Source organism: Pinus tabuliformis, chromosome 9 (assembly GCF_031772625.1).
Source record: "Pinus tabuliformis cultivar Carrire ecotype Pingquan chromosome 9, CPIR1, whole genome shotgun sequence".
Classification (NCBI taxonomy): domain Eukaryota; kingdom Viridiplantae; phylum Streptophyta; class Pinopsida; order Pinales; family Pinaceae; genus Pinus; species Pinus tabuliformis.
In genome coordinates, this window is record NC_142307.1 from 665,891,268 (window position 1) to 665,898,628 (window position 7,361).

At 38.7% G+C, this 7,361-nt stretch overlaps 1 long non-coding RNA gene across 1 annotated transcript; it reads right to left on the reverse strand.

Annotated features, from left to right (window-relative positions):
* Positions 1–627: 627 nt before the first annotated feature.
* On the reverse strand, positions 628–2,921 carry LOC149150427 (uncharacterized). The gene is made up of 3 exons (XR_016263060.1): positions 1,863–2,921; positions 1,066–1,763; positions 628–946 (listed from the first exon to the last, which is right to left on the reverse strand). It is a non-coding gene; the product is annotated as an uncharacterized LOC149150427 (long non-coding RNA).
* Positions 2,922–7,361: the final 4,440 nt, after the last annotated feature.

Below are 7,361 nucleotides of genomic sequence, written 5' to 3' on the forward strand. Positions count from 1 at the left end.
CAAGGTGCATGTATCCTAAGGGAGGTTTAAAGCCTTTGTCAAAGGGATCTTTGGTATTGGGATTTCAATTAAGAAAGTTGATGGGGAAGTTGGGAAAGAAGAGGGAAAAATTCATGAAACTCTGGGGGAACCCATTAGAAGCCCCATTGCCATTATAGAACATTCTTAGCCATAGATACCTCATCCAATAGACCAAACCAAGTGAGAGTATGTGGTCAAGAGGAAGTAACTCTATAAATTGTTGCAAAAAAATCCCGACCTTTGAATATTTGACGATATGTTTATAAAATATGTTTCCATTATGATTCAACCTACAAAATATAAATACTAGACTTTACATTATCATTATATTACATATTAACAACCCTGCTTTAATATTAATAAAACTGTGAACTTTAATAACATAAGAAATCTTAAATTTTCAAATGAGAAGCTTTCTCTTAAATTTTATAATCTTTTGGTAATGTTAGAAATAATAAATAATATGTAAGAAAAATCCATAATTTTAACTTTAAAAGTTATTAAAACTAATAAAAAAACATTATCTCTATTAAAATTCACATTGAAAAATAACCAAACATTTATATTTTAAAAATATAATAAATGAATATTAGTAAGTGTACAATTGATACAAGCTTATAGTGATATAAAAATTGAGTGAAATTATAAATCACAAATGGAAAAAAGAAATATTCGAAAAATTTAAACCCATAGAACATTTACTATTTGTAAAGTTGAGATAGATAAAAACTAATATGTTACTAAGTTGTAATATGCTACTAAGTTGATGAATGCTATAATGGTATAGTTGAGGAAGAATACATAACACACCATTATCCTGCTGAACAGTAAGTCAAGGAAGCCACTTGGACAGCGTTGGTCTATCAGCCATGTCATACACTGAGTTGGAGGAAATTTAAAAGATCCGATCGCTCTTCCAGGTCAGCTGCAAAGATCAATGTTTTCTTACTAAAAAATATAATCAATTTGAAAAAAACTAGAGAGGAAAACTGGACTGTAAATACTCCAGTAAATACTGTAAAAAGCATAGGGGATTAAACAAACTTGGTCAAGCGTCGCTGAATCGAACTGGCTGTCATTGTTTTGATGAAATGGATATTGATAATCACAGCTCAAGTGTGCCTCCATGAATTCTTTATTTCCATTAACCTCTCATGCCAAATTCATTGCTCGAATGAGTATTCCTATAATTTTGCGCGCTTTTCATTTTGAGCGTCTGTGTTTTACTGAACACAAAAGTCTACACTGAAGATGGGTAATACAATGTGCACACTTTTAGATATGCCGACATCTGAGAAGTGCGCTGCGGCTGCAGCAATCAGATGTTTATTTCGAACCTGAGAAGTGTTTAGTTCAAAAAAATCAGATTTAACTGTTATTCCAGCCATTTGATTAGTTTGAGGCCGGGGTGTGGAATCCCTAATTTGCACCCGGGGGATTCTAGTCACCGTTTTGGAAAGTTTATTAGCACCTATTGTTGTTGATGTAACTGCAAACCTCTTCATAATAACTGTTTCCTCTTCATAATAACTGTTTCAAATAAATTCATTTGTGGTGCTGAAGTTTTGGCGGCTAAGCTAAGATTAACTCATGGTTATTGGTTCATTCAAAGAAAAGGACAATAAGCTATGTGGAATACTCATCTGAGCAAGAAACCTGACAGGCGAGGAATTCAATTCGTTGCAAATCTTACCAGATTTTAGTCGGTCTTCAGGACACAAAAGCTTCAGCAAAATTCGTAGCTGGTTCCCTCAAACAGAGCACACGCAAAGCAGTTAATTGAAAACGATAAAATAATGTAAATCAGAACTGAACTAAAAGGTAAGAAGAAAAAAAAATACCTGAAGGTGCCAGAAACCCATTAGGGTTCTGTACAGATTATTCGACAATTTTGACGGATTCACCAACTCTATCAATTCTTTGATTCGCGAGTCTCCGTTGTGATGAATCAGTCAGATGCGAATCCATATATGAATTTTCACCACTCAAAAGTAGTATTATGCACAAAAACCTATTTGTAGAATTGGGTTTAGATTATCTTTAGCACGACACCCCATGATTATCCGCTGCATCCCCCATTTCTATATCTCAGGTGATAGCATTGAAAGCTGTGTGCATTGATAAATAATAGGTGTAAGTGTTGCAAAGGTAGATGAGTTCATAAACATAAGGCTGAAAGCGTTGCGAACCAAGGGAAATGTGGGTAGGTGAAAGGTTGTTTTGAAGGGCAGGAAATGAGGGAAAGCTGCCTGTCCGTTCAGCGACGTATTATTGACTAGTTAGTACGCATATGCATCTCAAATCGAAGGGACAGGGACGAATCGAAAGTTATCTTCAACGACTCTTTGCTGCGTTCTTTCTCCCCGTGATACCTACTGAACGGCAAATATTTCATTCATTTCAACTTTCAGGCGTGAATTAACTTGCCGTGGTTTCGGCTAATAAGGACTTTGTCTTAATTTCCACTTCTAAACACAAAGTGTGTGGCAATGGTTATCGCTACCCCTTAAATTACAGTTTTGAATATTGACAAAAATGTTTTGGCTATGGTCATGCCTGGCCCATCAGTGAATTGATTGAAGGGAACGTTGGAATCTCTCCGTTTTCGGCATTAAACGACAATTAATAGGTCTCAAGGTTTTTATTCAAAGAGGGTAATAACAATATCGGCAAATTGTTTAGCAAAAGCGCTCTAGAGGACATGGAGCCCAAGCTCTATAACATCCTTCCATGGCCAGCTCTATTCGAGTGCCTCATCAACCCCGTTGCATGTTTGCATGAGCCTTTTCTTCAAGCACTTGTTCTCCTTGGTTTTTTCGCAACCCAACTATCTTCAACTTCTCTTGAATCATTGCGTGTGAATACTTCAATCTCTAGTGCAAAGCAAGAATACTCCAATCTCTAGTGCAAATGCTTTGGTTCTTTTACGATTTGTTGTGATCACCATTGTATCCAAATCTCTAAGGAAGCGAAAAACAGCTTAACTGAAGCCCTCTTCAATTGCGTAATATTAGGGCGGGTTTAGGAAGTGTTTTTATTTGCCATTTTTTTCTCACATATCCAAAAATTAAATTGCTTTATATTAGGGTGGGTTTAGTCATTGTTTTTATTTGCCATCTTTTTCTCACATATCCAAAAAGTATAGTCTTAAATATATCTATTGCAGTTGTACTTAAAGATATAAACCAAACATATACACTCCAAAGCAGTGAGATATCTTATAAATTTAATGGACTAAGTTGATGTCACATACATCTATACATGGATATTTGCAAAGTGGAAACCTTTATCTATATTTGAATGAAATGATTTTTTATCATTGAATTCAACTTTAATGAGGATATGGACTTGATTCGTAAATGTGGCTCAATTTTGGGGCCAAAAATGGGTTATGCATGAAGCCTAGATATCAACTTTCAACTCTTCTTCAAACTAGCTTTTTTCCACTTTGTAATCGGAAAAGATGCATAATACCTAAAAGTATTGAGAACATACTAAATTTCATATCAAAAGAATAGAAATAAGAAAGAAACAAATCACCACATAAACTTGAATTTAAATACAAATAAATTTCACCATTTTTTGTTTTTGACATAAATCAATCTCATAAAAAAATACTTTTTTGACATAAATCAAATTAAAAGCTAGATAAATAAAACTATATTAAATTATAACATTGGTACTATAAACATATTACCTTCTAATAACCACTTTAAAATTAACTAGATTCTAATTCTATTATGTACAAACTAATCAACAACAAAAATCTCACAAAAAGTAAACTTAATAATCAACAATAAAAAGCTCACAAAAGTAAACTTAATGAGTGCAATAAGAGAAAGCACTAATAAGAGAAAGAACTTCCCTCTAGAGCGTGGCCATCTCAAATAAAACACATTCCATCATCCTCATTAGAAGAATGGAATAGAAAGTGGGATTTAGAGAGTCGCATAAGTGTCTTGTGTTTTTCCTAAAACATATTTTAGTCCGTAATGAGTTTTAGTTGATTTGACAACTTGATGACCATCAATAATTGGTCTAGACCTTCCACATGGGCTGGAGAAAAAAAACTTAACTTGCATAATCACACACATAGTGCGATGTTGCTTTAAAAAGTGTTGCGAGTCCGACATTAACGTGAAAAATCTATGCAAGGCTCCCCTTGATAATTAACATGATTCATGAAGAGGTTTTTCAATTACACCAAAACTCGTAGGTGTTGGTAAACGTTCCAAACTAGTAACTAGGATCTCCAGTGTGGAAATCATGGATTCCATAGAGGTGTGATGATCCTTCCAACACCCTCCCCAAATGCAACTCAGGGGAATCGAACCTGGGTCCAGGCTCTGGTACCATGTAAATGTGTTAGAAAACTTGCACAGATGAATCTAGCTAGTAAAGGTTGAACACACAACTTTGCAGAGCAAAAAAACTAAAGGAATCGAAAGAACAAAAAAGAATGATTGATTCAGAAAATAGGTTACAATGCTCATGATATAGCATTACTGGGTGAAGATCCAAAGGTAATGCGCCATAATGGTGATCAATGAGAGGACTCAACACCTACAACAAGTTCCAGTGAGAACTAGCCAATTGCGGAGTGAAAGGAGAAGCAAATCAGGGAGTAAATCATGCAGAAGAACTAGCTTGTTGCGGAGTGAAAGGAGGAGCAAATAAGGGAGTAAATCATGTAGAAAGGATCTTGCATGTAGTCCCATTTTCTAACTAAGTGTCTGCATGTGCTAGTAATGAAGGTCCTAGGTGTGTAGTACCTCCAACACCCCCCTTGAACACCACTATGGGGCAAAATAGAAAATGGGCCCTGGCAACTAAGGCCAAAGTTCACCCAAAATACAATGCAACTTGTACTAAAATAGAGGAAAGAGGAAAAAACTCATGGGAAAAACCTCCCCTCAAAATACGATGTAATCAAAAGAAAAGAGGAAGAAAAGGCAGTTGCTAAGAAACTGTGTCCTTCACTCCAAGACGATCGCGCAGTTGCTCCATGTAGTTCTCCTCAGACAGGTCTCCGTGAAGAAAGGCATTCTTCACACCCATCTGATGTACTTCCCACCCCAGGGTAGGTGCAATGGAAAGTGCAAGGTGTATGGAATCCATCTTTGCTACTGGAGCAAAGGTCTCATCATAATCAATGCCATGCACTTGCTGGAAGCCTTTAGCTACTAGCCTAGCTTTCTGTCTAGTGATTTGCCTATCTATAGCACTCTTTGTCCTGTAGACCCATTTGCATCGGACAAGTTTCGTTCTTAAAGGAAGGGGGACTAGATCCCAGGTCTGGTTCTCGAGGAGGGAGTTATACGCCTCCTCCATGGCGGACTCCCAAGAGGGATGCTCAGTAGCCTCAGCATAAGACTGCAGATCAGAAGATTGAACCAAATGACAATGCCGATATGGCGTTGGTTTAGTGGCAGTGAGGACAAGAGGAGGCTCAATAAACTCTGAGCTAGTCCTCCTCGGATCAAAATTATCCCCCACAAGACCATTTCTAGCAACTGGGTGGTCTTGTGCATATATCTCACTTAAGCTCCTTGTTCTCTGATTTATGACAGGGGAAGTTGATTCACTGCTGGAAGCCCAATTTGGGCTTGGAAGTGGATCATCATATGCATGCACTAGATTTCTATCTAAAGAATTTGTCTTTGAGTCTGGCATACAGTTGCAGCACATAGTTCCATTCACTTCGCAGCAGAACGGAGTTGCTGAGAGAAAGAACCAATCTCTCAAAGACATGGCTTCCTGCATGCTGCATGCAAAATCACTACCTCATAAGCTATGGGCTGAAGCACTTAATTGTGCTAACTACATCCAAAACAGATCTCCTCATAGGTCTATCAAGGATCAGACCCCCTTTGAGGCTTGGAGTGGCACTAAACCGAAGGTCACCCACTTTCAAGTTTTCGGCTCCCGAGCATGGGCCAAGATCCCCTCTGAAAAGAGGAAATCTCTTGATCCACAGAGCATTGAGTGCATCTCTACTAGATACCCGGATGGTGTGAATGGATACCGACTCCTGATTTCCTCTAAGGACAAGATCATCATTGAGCGAATTGTCAAATTTGAGGAAAGTCTCTCACATGCACCTCAATTGTCACATGCAGACACCTTTTATCTACCTCATGTCTGAGATGATGACTCAGTACACTCAGATGCAGATACAGAGCATGTAGATGTCATGGTAGAGCATGCAGATGCAGAGACAGAGTCTTTTGATAGAAATCCAGTGCATGCATATAATGATCCACGTCCAAGCCCAGATTAGGCTTCTAGCAGTGAATCAACTTCCCCTGTCATAAATTAGAGAACAAGGAGCTTAAGTGAGATATATGCACAAGACCACCCAGCTGCTAGAAATGGTCTTGTGGGGGATAATTCTGATCCGCGGAGGACTAGTTAAGAGTTTATTAAGCCTCCTCTTTCCCCTACTGCCACTGAACCAACAGCATCTCGGCATTGTCATTTGGTTCAGTCTTCTGATCCGCAGTCTTATGTTGAGGCTGCTGGGCATCCCTCTTAGGAGCCTGCCATGGAGGAGGAGTATAACTCCCTCCTCAAGAACCAGACTTGGGACTTGGTCCCCCTTCCTTCAGGAAGGAAACTTGTCTGATGCAAATGGGTCTACAAGACCAAGAGTGCTATAGATGGGAAAATCACTAGACAAAAAGCCAGGCTAGTAGCCAAAGGCTTCCAGCAAGTGCATGACATTGATTATGATGAGGCCTTTGCTCCAGTAGCAAAGATGGATTCCATACGCCTTGCATTTTCCATTGCGGTTGCCGTGGGGTGGGAAGTACATCAGATGGATGTGAGGAATGCATTTCTTCACGGAGACCTATCTGAGGAGATCCACATGGAGCAGCCACATGGTTTCATTCAAGATTCATCTTTGGTCTGTAGACTGAAGAATTCTCTCTACAGCCTTAAGCAGACCTTGAGAGCTTGGAAAAGCACAATCCCATCGAAAGAAGGAAGGGTACACCAAGCCCTTCAATGACTCCTCCGGCTCCAGAAATGAGAAAGGGAAGAAAGGACAGAAATGCACCTACTGTCATCGAGGATTGCATCCGGAATCCTCCTACATGAAGAAACAAATTGACCAAATGGTAGAAATCCTTTAGAAGCACAACCTTGGGGACCACATCCCTCAAGGCGCCAAGAATAAAAATTAGGATCCGCCACATGAGAAAGGTAACAATTTTCATGCTTTAGTTGCAATTAACTCTTCCCCTAATGCATGGATTATAGATTTTGGTGCATCACGTCATATGGCTGCTACAAAGGAAGTCTATTTCTCTTTGGATGCATGCAAAGGACCTCCCATC